This window comes from Cavia porcellus, unplaced genomic scaffold (assembly GCF_034190915.1).
Source record: "Cavia porcellus strain 051 isolate PalLab524CR breed Dunkin Hartley unplaced genomic scaffold, mCavPor4.1 scaffold_9, whole genome shotgun sequence".
Taxonomy (NCBI): Eukaryota; Metazoa; Chordata; class Mammalia; order Rodentia; family Caviidae; genus Cavia; species Cavia porcellus.
Window position 1 is genome coordinate 47,948,562 of NW_026947492.1, and position 12,109 is coordinate 47,960,670.

Here is a 12,109-nt window from a genome sequence, read left to right on the forward strand (position 1 = left end):
TATAACTAACAAAGTTTCAGAAGAGAACAAAAACCATATATATTTCCATAGAATGGTAAATAAAATATAGCAAAAGCTGAATGTGGAAAATGAATATTACGAATTCTTTTTACTATACTTATAATTCAACTGTAATTTAAAAGTTTTTCAAAATAAAGTTGTCTCAGTACCAAATAGAAAAAAATTAATTTACCTCAAACTGAGTTTAAAAAATTTAATTCCAAACAAATAGTATCTCACAATACATCCCTGACCAAAATAAAAGAAGATAAAACTCAACTATACGGTGCCTAATTTACTTTGAAGTCTTAAAATACAAAATGTTGGTCTTTTCTTAGAGAAAGAGAATTCTTCAAAACTCTATTAGAGTAGTTCTTCATATAAACGTATACCCCCATGGTTTAAGCCAACAGTGACTTGGACAACTATGTCTTATTCTCCTGTTAAGTATAATCACATGTTAAAGTGATACAGATACAATAAAAAAATTTGTAAAGCTTATGTGCTTTTACATTTTATATCTGACCTACAGTCCTACTCCCCCACCTGCTCTTCCAATCTCCGCCTCTTCTGTTTCCCACTGTCCATATAATTCTCCACTGTAGATGTCATTGGAATTTTCTCCCTGACTGAGGTACTGAGCCACTTCCTGCGTGTCTCTTGAAACACTTTACAAATAGTTAACCTACAGAGAAAAGGAAAGTTTTAAGTTGAACTTTGTGTGTAATGAAAGAGTATGCGCACGCAGTTTAAACAAACTCATGCCAACACATAGAAGATATCTGTACACATTTATCTTTGACAAGAAGTATTTAAATAGTGTATCAAATATTTATAAATATTTATCTCTATCAATGAACACATGGAAATATGCATATTTATACCTAAGCATTTTCAGTTATTTTTGATAAAGAACCCTGCTTTTGTCTTCTAAATTCAAAAATCAAAAATTTAAACCATAATTTAGAGGATATTAAATCATGTCTCTGATATATCATAAACAATACTTCTTAAAGGTGACCTTACATGGAATTTCACTATTCATAGCTGCTATGGGCTTTCACATATACAGGAGCTTTTATTATCAGAAACCAGGAAGAGTGCACTATCTGAATGCTGAAAGCAATGTCAAGTTTTTTTAAGATTCATACAATTTAGTGCTGAGGCTAGATACAAGAAAAAAAAATTTCAAAAAGAACTGGACAGTACAAATAGAAAAATAGAAATACTTAGATGTGGAAAATAGGTTTCCAATTCTAATTAATGGAACCTTTATGTAATGAAATGATCATACATTAGAAAAGCAGAAGGTCCCACATGGTGACTCACATCTGTAATCCCAACACATGGGAAGCTGAGGCAGTAAAATCACCTTGAGTTTGAGAAGGATCTCCTTGAGTTCAAGGCCAGCCTGGGGCTACATAGTAAGTTCAAGGCCAGCCTACACTACACAGCAAGACCCTAGCTCAAAAAAATAGAAGGCTGATTACTACACTTCATTAAGAAAATTAAAGATGAAGTCCATTGAGAAAATTCTCAGGATCACCTGGACATGATCACAAAACATCTCCCTAAAACAAATTAAGTCAAGACAAAAGTGAGTATTCATTTGTCTCTACTGTTCAACTCTGAAAGATGTGGAAATTGCAATTTGGGGAAAATATGTAGAGTATTCATAACAGAGGTTTTGGCTTCCCATTATCTGTTTCTTTGGCATGGCTATCAAAAGTGGATGAAAATGGACATAAATACCTTTAATTCAAAATAAATTACCAAATTTGTCCTACAATTTTGTTCTAAAATTTTTTTCATTATATTCAGAAATTCATAAAGGGGGCTGACCAATTTTTTAAAAATCAATAAATTTGGTTTTATAACTGCCAAATACAAATGTTTATTTCTGTAATAATAACTCAAAGAACACTGTATAAAGTTAACAAGGCATATTACTGACCCTGGAGGAACCACTATAAAAGTCAAGAAAATATACCTTAAAAAAAGAAGATATGTAAAATTTAAAAATACTCAAAAGAATGCCAAAGTAGAGACAGATTAAAAGAAAACAAAACATAAAAGTATAAACAGAACCATACATATAACCTAAAGCAGGAATGCACTAAACACCTCACTTGAAAGATAGAAGTTCTAAGAACAGCTTCAATCACAATTGTCCTGATGTGCTAATAAGCTAGGCCTGCTCAGTATGATCAAGCTTAAGCCCCTATGTTTAAGAGTACCTCGACTTCTGGGAGAACATGGCGGACAAATAACAGCAGCCTCGGAGGCTCTCTGAGATTACCAGTTTAGAATCTAGGAGTGGTGCCGTGTGAGGAGTCCTACATAGGGGAGATGTACCCTGCCGACCTAGGAACGAACTAAGCTGAGAGAAAACCACTGGAAATGCAATCCTGATGCTATAACAGGAACAGATAAAATCTCAGCACGGAAGCTGGATCCCGCGCCATTGGAAGCCATGATTTGAATTTCCTGCTGCCTCTACTGTGTCCTAATCTGCACGTCAGGGAGAGAGATGCGCGAAAGCTCTGAGAGTGGGAATCGGCGAACCAAACAGCGTGGAGAGCGGACTGGCAGGGAGCCCTGCATCGACCTTCGGTGAGACAAATGGGGACCCTTTCAAAGACTAGGAGGCTCCAACAGAGGACATTCTGGGAACAAGCAGACTAGCCGGAACAGGGCCCTGCAGTGACTTTAGTCGCACATTCCCCTCTCAAGTGGGAGTGGTGGGGAGCGGTTGGCCTGATGACCCCGTGGACTAAGATCCAGAAGGCTAGCCCAAATCAGGTCCCTGCGCCTGGCTGTGCACCCTAGCAGTGAAGCAATCAGTAGGTTGACCTGGAGGGGCGGGCCCAGCAGAGGCTGCCCAGGTCTGTGTTTCCCTAGTACACTGCAGTGGGTGGGAACACCTAGCCAGCAGATTCAAACAAACTGTAACAGACAAAAAGAGAAAAAAAAAAAAAAAAAAAAAAAAAAAAAAAAAACTGGGCCTCCTACATACGGTTGTATGGAAGGAACAAAAAGTATGGAAAAAGGGAGCAACAAGAAAGGGTCCTCAGTCCCCAATCCTGAGAACACTGATGCAGGAAAGGTAAATGCAAAAGAGAATGAAGACAGAAAACATGCAATATCAGACACGGCACCAATAGACATAAAGCGGTATCTCTGGAGCCTCATAGACGAGTTAAAAAATGAAGTATTTAATTAAATAAAGCAACAAATAAGTAGAATAGTTAGAGAAATGCTAAGCACCACCCAAGAAAAAACAGATGGTGGAATGGAAGAACCAAAAAAAAGGGAGAATCGTTTGATGGAGAAAATTGAGAAATCATAGAGTACGTGAAGCAGGTTCAAAGAGATTACCAGGAAACTAAAAACTATTGAAAGCTGGCATAACAGCAATGAAAGAAACTAAGGATAGATTATCAGAACTGGAGGACAGATTTGTAAGGTGGGAGCATGAAATGAAAACTTCTTAAAAATAACAAGAAAACAAACAGCAATAATACAAAGGCTAGAAGATGATAAGAGGATCTATAACTTAAGAACATAAAAGAAGAAGTAGGGACTCAAACAAATGAACTACAAAAGCTATTCACAGAAATAATCCAGAATTTCCCTAATTTAGCAAAAGGTAAAGATACAACAGATGTATGAGGCATACAGGACCCCAGCCACCTACAACCCAAACAGAGCTATACCCAGGCATATAATAATCAAAATTCCAGAAATCCAATATAAGAACAGAATATTAAAAGCCATCAGAGACAAGAAACAGATCACTTACAAGGGAACACCCATCAGAATTACAGCAGACTTCTCCGCACAAACCATCAAATCACGAAGAGTGTGGGGGGAAATAATTCAAGCTTTGAAAGATAATAACCTCCAGCCAAGATTGATATATCCTGTACAACTGTCCCTAGAAATTGATGGAAAACCAAGGTGCTTCCAGGATAAAGAGGAACTAGGGGAATTTGCAACCACCAATTCACCTCTACAGAGATTATTGCAGGATATTCTAAAAATGAAAAATACCAAGATTCCAAAAACAGTGGCAGAGCGGCCACAATGAATGGAGCAGAAAGCGAAATGAAGAGGACAAACTGACAACTAATGACAGAAAAAGAGCTCAACAGAAATGAGGCAGAGAAGATTGGATGGTAGGATCAGCCATTTTGGAGAAAACAAAACACCATAATAGGTAGTGCTGATTTAATATCCTCTTGTTTTGAAGTCCCATCAAGCTTTTGTTCTGCTGTCTCCATCGGTTTTAACGTGTTGTATCTTATTGGATTTTATTGTATGTGATAATATAAACAAAAACTTTTATAGATAAGAAGATTATACAGAAACCATTGTTCATTTTCTGTTAGTTGATTCTAAATACCCTGTAATACTGTCATTCTCCTGAACGGTTTTACATTGTCTTGATATGTTTGATGCTACAGTATACAAAGTTATACCCAAAGATTTTAAGGGAAGAGACACTATGGTAACTACTTTTATGTTGAGATTATCTTGTGGTGAAACACTATTTTGCTTACATGGCTATGTTTTGACCTGCACTGTTTTGTTTTTATGCCCTCTTTTTTATCTCAATCTCCTTTTTATTATTTACTTTTTCATTTTTATCCTTTTAATTAAGGAAAAAGTAAGTAAAAAATAGCATATATTATAGTAACCCACTTTGAATTCCTATTAACTTGATTTGAAACTCTGTATTGCTCTCACCATCTTGTTTTGACTGATTTTCCTCTATTCTCTTATGCTTGATAGTACCAAGCTTGAAAGTGTAGGCAACAAGTATGAAGACAATAAGATTCATTGTGATGCCCATTCTGGTTGACTATTATCTTCTTTTGAAGTCCTCTAATCTCTCCAATGTTTTGGTTTTATTGGTCTTATCCTTTACTGTTTTGTTCAATTTTATTATAACTGTCAATTCTTCTAAAATAGCAAGAGGCAGTATGGTAACCATTGTTGATCACCTTGTGTTTTGTTTTTACATTATGTATTATGTCCATCCTTTTGATTTGACTGACTTTGTCCTGGTATGTCACATTTGGTTTTACTTTCTTCAAAAAAAAAAAAAAAAAAGGTAATAAGAACTATGGGAGTAATAAAACCCAAAACGTGTAATTGTCATTGTACAAAAGAAAGGAAAAGAAAGTTCTCTAAAAGATATAACTGCATATATATTTAAGTGTATAAGATAGATAACCATATTACTGAGTTTTGTTGGATCATTGAACAAAACTGTTTGCAGTCTCACTGTTTGAAAATCCCCTCTATATGCTTTAATTTTGTAGCTTCAACAACTATTTCTAAGATGACAATATGTAATTAACTATTGATTTCCTACTGTTTATTTTTTCTGAAATTCTGTATAACTTGTACCCTTTTCTCCTTAAATAAAATTAAAAAAAAAAAAAGAGTACCTCAAAGGTTGAAACAACAAACTCTATTACAACCCCATTTATGTGCTTTGTTTTGTTGTTTTGTTCTGTTTGAGACAGGTTCTTGCTATGTCATCCAGGCTATCCTTAAACTCGCTGTGTAGCCCAGGCTGGTCTTGACCATACGGTGATTTTCCTGCCTCAGCCTCCTGAGTGCTGGGATTATAGGAATGTGCCACTGCACCCAGCTATCTTTATATTTTAATAATACTATTTCCTCCTACAAATACCAGGTCTTATCTTTCACATGTAAATGAGGAATTCTAATACTTTAAATATACAAAAAGTGCTCTTAACAATTTACTAGTAAAAAAATAAAACAAGCCCAAAGTATTTTAAAAGCACCATCTAAATATTTTAAGCTTCTTTAGATTTTTGTAATAAAAGCACTGTGTTTTATCATCACAAATATTGCCTTGACAATTTGTTTTTAGGAACAAAACAATCAAGAACCATTTTATAATGAAAATTATGAGAAACTTTTAAAAAGCAGCAAACTTATAGTAATTTAAAAAATCTTTTGGGGGGAGGGGTACTGAGGATTGAATTTACAACCTTGCACTAGCCAGGAAGGTACTTACGCCACTGAGCTAAAACCCCAGCCCTTGATTGACTCACTTCTAATTATTGAACTTTCTCTAGGTTGGATGAAATAACACAACAAGCAAATGCCCAGGTTCTTGTGACTCTAGAGTATATCTCCAATCTCTTAGATGTCACAGGAGAAAAGGGAGGGCAGTCAAAGGCAATGCAAAAAGGACAAGAGAAAGCACTTTTTTACTATTCTCAAAGCATCTCTTCAGGAAACGCAGTGCTGATCATAAAAGAAAAAGCAATGTTATGACTACTATTTCAACCTCAAAATGCTGTCAAAGTTGTAGCAAAGTTAAGAAAAAGGATGGATATTTCAACTGGCAATTTAATTGGTATATCTCAAAAAACAACCAATGTGTCCTCGTCTTCTGGCCGGTGATCAAGACTCCAATAGTCTCCTTAATCATGGCATATGAGTCTAAGTATAGAATAATTCTATTCAATGTATGATTTTCTAACTAGGGTCTTATTTTTTAACTATAAAACAATCTTTTACATTTATTCTTTCCTTTTAAAATCAATACATAAGTACTCATGTACATTTATACTTTAAAACAGAGCAGCTTAAAAGCTCCCTAGTGAATATCATGCTAATTGATGGACACAGGAAAATGTGTTAGTGACTTTTGTGGTGAGGAGTACCAGGATCAAACTCAGGACCCTGCAATTGCCAAGCAGATGCTGTACCACAGAGCTATATCCCTGGCTCTCGGGACTTACAAACAAGCTGCTAGAACCACTGGATATCCATTTGTCAAGATAAACTCTTTGCACTACATACAAAATGTAGTTCAAATTAAATCCTAGATATAAACATAAAATCTGTAACTATAAAACTTCTAAGAGAGCCGGGTGTGGTAGCACATGCCCTCTAATCCCAGCACTCAGGAGGTTGAGGCAGAAGCAGAGCTGCAAGTTCGAGACCAACGTGGGCTACAAAGTGACCTCAAGGCCAGCCTGAACTGTATAGCAAGACCTTATCTCAAAAAAACCAAAACAAACAAACAAAAAAACTCCCAGGAGAAAATTTTTGCAACCCGAAGTTAGCAAAGATTTTTAGTCACAACAGCAAAAGCACAGTACTGAAAATAATAAAGCAGAAATTTATACCTCATCAAAATTAGAAACTAAAGTAATAAAAGATTTAAGAAAAAGACGAGCCAAACATGGAGGAAAAAAATATTTTAAACCACATACTTGATAAAGAACTGACATCAAAAATGTATGTGCATAGAAGTCTTAAAATTCAAAATTAAGAAAATAACCCATGTTAAAAAAAAAGGCAAAAAGACATATGAAAAATGCTGTCTCATTTAGAGAACTGTAAGATAAGATACCACTACACTAAAATGGTACTAATATTAAATTAACTAAGTGACCACACCAAGTGTTGAAAGACTGTAAAAGAATTGCAACTTTCACACACTGCTGACTGAAATGTAAAACAGGGCAATTATATTGAAAAATCGTTTGCTAGTTCTTAAAAAGTAAAACATCCACATACTAAATGATCCAGCCTTTCCACTCCTCTATATTTACCAGAGAAATTAAAGCTATGTCGATACAAAAAATTGTACACAAACATTCACAGCAGCTTTACTTTTGTAAACCAACACCTAGAAATAATCCAAATGTTCATTTTCAGGTAAATAAATTGCACTATATACATACAACAGATTACTACCTAGAAATCAAAAGGAATGAACTACTAATACACATAACATGACAAAATTCATTATGTTGAAGAAACCAGGTAAAAGTATACACCAAATGGTTTCATATATATAAAATTCTAAAAAATATGAACTATTTTATAACAAAATAAAGCAGTAGTTGCTGATGGCAGGAGAGTAGATAAAAGAGAGATTACAAAGGAGAACCCATAAATTTTTAGGGCAATGTGTATGTCCATTATCTTCACTGTGGTGACTGTTCCACAGGTGTTAAGAAACAGCAAAAGTTTTTAAAATGTAAACTTTATACTTGTGCAATTTACTACCTGTCAATTATATTTCAATAAAGCTATTAAAACTTTCTAATAACAATGTAAAATTTTTGGAAGATTTATGATTTTAAAAACATGAAATACGATTATCTGCTTAAAAAGCAAATTAAAAGACTAAAATTGGGTCTTAAGAATTCTGATGCTAAATTATTGCTTAAAATACATCAGATATAAATCAAATGCACCCATCATTTCATATTTCTTTTTTAAAAGTACCTTAATTTAATTACCTTGGATATTAGAAAATCTTATGCCAAAGAAAATCAACTTATGTTTTGAGCATCCACCTATAAAAAGAACTGAGCACTTAACCTGCCTTTTCCTGTAATTCTGCTGAAACTGAGGTAGATGTAAGTGGCATAACATTTCTCTTTACAATGAAATGCTAAAACTAGAATATTATCATTTTGAACCCCTACTGAATTATTAATAAATTAAGGCACTGCATATAAATGCCTAATATCACAAAAAAGAGAGCTAATCATGTATGTTTTTAATAAAAGAACACACGATCCTCTATTATAATTCTTTTATTTTAAATCGGTATACCAGGGATAGAACTGACGACCACACCCTTGCAAGGCAGGCACTTATGCCACTGAGCTAAATCCCCAGCCCCACCCTATTATAATTCTAACAAAAAGATTTTTAAAACTCAATTCAAACAGAATGTGACCAAATCTCTAAATCCAAGTAATTTACTAGAAATAGAGAAAAGACTCCTTAAATCTCTGATTTTTATGAGATATTTGAGAAATGTATCAAGCAACTAAAATGTAAGGACACTCCATAGATGTTAAAACTATGTAAATGACCACTGGAAATCTGGATGCTGATAACAGATACTTAAACTGATATTAAGATTTACTGTTTTAACAGATATTTACAGTAAGATATTAAGATTTACTGTTTTAACAGATATTTAAACTGATATTAAGATTTAGTTTTAGGTATGATAGTAGTATAGGAGGTTTTTTTGATTGTTTTTTAACTGAGAATCTCAGTGAAACATCATCTGCAAGGTGGCTGTTTTTGAAGCTGAGTGATGATTGTAATATTCCCTTTGATCTAATTTTATATATGCTTGAATTTTTAAAATGCAAAGTTTTTAATACTAAGGTATCAGTTCAATTTACTTTGTAATCATTTTCTGTACAAAGATATATAAATTCTAGGGGCCAGTGATATAGCTCAGCAGCACAGCACTTGCCTGGCAAGTACAAGGGTCTGAGTTCAATTTCTGGTATGAAAAATAAATAAATAAATAAAATAAAAATTCTAATTATTGACTTGACTATTGATAATATATCATTTCAGAATTTCAATTTATTCTTGAGTCACTTTTGTTTAGTAAGTTTTCAAGTGCTTCCACTATTGTACATAAACTTTTTATCACACTACCAAATAGTTCTGTGACCTAAACATATTAAAAATTACTTAAATTCTCATTGAGTGAGTATATATATACCTTTTCATGAGTCATCTCTATCCTTATATACTCTGCCTTGTGCCATTGAGCACACCATGATTTCAACTTTTGCCTTCTACTCTTATTATATATACCTAGACACAAATGCCCAGTAGATCTCTCATAAACCTGACAAAGTCCTACTTGTCTCCCAAAGGGCATCAGTATCACATTTTCCAGGAAACTTCCCCAAACTCACCTATGAGGAAACTGCTCATCTTTCTATTCTGCTTCAGCAATTTGAACATCTACTATTACTTTTGGTGTTTTAATTATAGAAGACACAAAAGTATCTTTTGTAAGAAAGTTATTTCTGGAACGAACTTAATCCACATCTTTAAATCCACACAGTAGGAGAAAAACCCTACCCATTACCTCACTGATTTTGGGAGAACTTCAGTGATGTCACATCTATTATAATCAGTTGTTCTCCCTGTGTAACAATCTGGAGAAGTTCTGGGGTAATAACTTTGACATGACCCTATACCAAAAGACTGGGGACAAGAGTCAAACATGAACCAACATTCCAGGCTCAGTAAACTGGAAAGGTAGGATCTTGGGATAGATACAAATCAAGGATCTACTATACATAGACGATCCTATACTCTGAAACACAGATTTTTTTCCTGGAGGCGATGATACTAGTGACATTCATATGTGCCACAAGTATTTACAAAGATCATCCCAGAAAACAAAATAAAAAATTATTGAGATAGAGAATGTCAAGACAAAGGAAGAAAATGCAGTCCCAGACCTTCAGCCCACCAGGTGGAAGTCACATACCTGAAGTATCTGAAATGATAATAACTGAAGTAAAGAAACAACTCCATGTGGGTGTAGAGGAAATCAGATCAGAAATAATCTCTCAAGTAAAAAAAGAAATGACTACCAATATGAAAGAATTGCTAAGCACATCTAAAGAAGACACAGATTAAAAAAGACAACCATAGGAAAATGATGCAAACCTTCAATGAATAATATAGGAAAGAATTAGAATGTGTGAAACAGATTCAAAGATGTATCAGGGAAATTAAAAACTCCATGGAAAGCTGGCAAAACTGCTTGAATGAAACTGAAGATAGACTTTTAGACCTGTCATGATTCATGTCTGTGGCCCTCAGGCTTCATAAGTTTGCACTGTGCATTTGTGATGCTTTATTGTCTAGTGCTTGGATTGATGGTGTCAGTGCTCCACCCACATAGGGGTGGAGCCAGGATGTGATGTAATGGCAGGAAGAAGGTATGTATTGCTCTTTGCTGGAGCAAGGAGCTTGCTGTTTGCAGCTGCCATGAATTGTGGCCCAGTCATGCCCGCCTGCCTTGGAGCCAACTGAGTGTGGACTGAAACCTCCAAAAACTGTAAGAAATAAACCTTTCCTTTCCCAACTTGGACTTCAGGTATTTTGTCTCAGCAATGAGTAAAATAACTCAGACAGAATGTGGTACCAAGAATGGGGTTGTTTGCTGTGACTACATCTGACCATGTTTTTCGAGAAGCTTTGGAAATGGCTTTTGGGCAGAGTTTGGAAAGGTTCGGACATGTCACCTGGATGCATAGAGCTGGAGCAGCTTAGGCTGTTCTGTAGAGGAGATTCTGGTCAGACCTCAGGAGACCAGAAGGCTGATAGAAAGTCTGATGGTAAAGACCAGGCTTGGGAGGTTTCTGCTGGGAAGAAAGACTACATTGGTTGTTGGTCTCCCCATGATGTGTGTTATGGCTTAGTAGAAAGTTTGTCTGCATTTTGCTCCTGCCAGAGACTTTGCCTGAGACTGAGACAAAGGGCAATGGACTGATTAATCTTGAAAAAGAAATTAAAAAGCAATTGAACCTTGAGGCTGTGGCATGGCTATTGTTGGAGGCTTTTAGCCAGCTTTATGTTGCAAATCAAGAGCAAAGAGCCCAACAGGATAATTTACAATGCTGTGAATTTGGCCAAAAGAAAAATTCCAGAAAGGCTGTGGATTGTAAAGACAAAGTTGAGATTTTCATTGTTGAGGGAAAACAGAGAGATAAGAAAGATGGCCCTGGGGCATCCCAGGAAGCGGGTCCCCACCTTTTATAGCCTCACTGCAAAGGTGAAAGAATTTGCTCAGAGGAGAAGGCTGCAGAGCACTATGCTCCAGAATGGCGACAGAGGCCACATGAGGTTCCAGAATGGTGGCAACATGGAGAAGCTTTTCCTCACAATCAGGTAAACAAAGCCCTGCAATCCAAGGAACTGACCCCTACAGCCAAGAAAGAGAAAAACCTGGCTACTGCTTCAGCTGGCAGCAGACCTTGGTGGCACCCACAAGGTGCTGATTTTAGGTGCAAGGAAAATGCACAAATTCTGAGGGTAAGACAGCTTCCACCTCAATTGCAAAGGGCCTGGCTGGCCAAGCAGTGTGCCCCTGAGAGGGCAATTTGTGAAGATGTTAAGGTGAAGCCAAAGGATTCCTGAGAACATGGCGGACAGACAACAGCAACTGCTGAACGCTCTCTAAAGGCTCGGCTCAGAGGCCAGGAATGATGCGGACTAAGGAGATACGAACCAGTAGAGATATGCTCTGCTGACTCAGGAACGAACT

General features: G+C 35.8%; 1 protein-coding gene across 2 annotated transcripts in view; it reads right to left on the reverse strand.

Annotated features, from left to right (window-relative positions):
* The window catches only part of Hikeshi (heat shock protein nuclear import factor hikeshi), a 39,248-nt gene that overhangs the window by 13,391 nt on the left and 13,748 nt on the right, over positions 1-12,109 (reverse strand). Inside the window, exon 2 of one of the 2 annotated variants that reach the window (XM_063256297.1) lies at positions 547-685. The exons of the other annotated variant lie outside the window; for it this stretch is intronic. The gene's annotated coding sequence lies outside the window, so the exon portion shown is untranslated. The remainder of the gene's footprint in view (positions 1-546; positions 686-12,109) is intronic. 2 annotated transcript variants of the gene reach the window in all.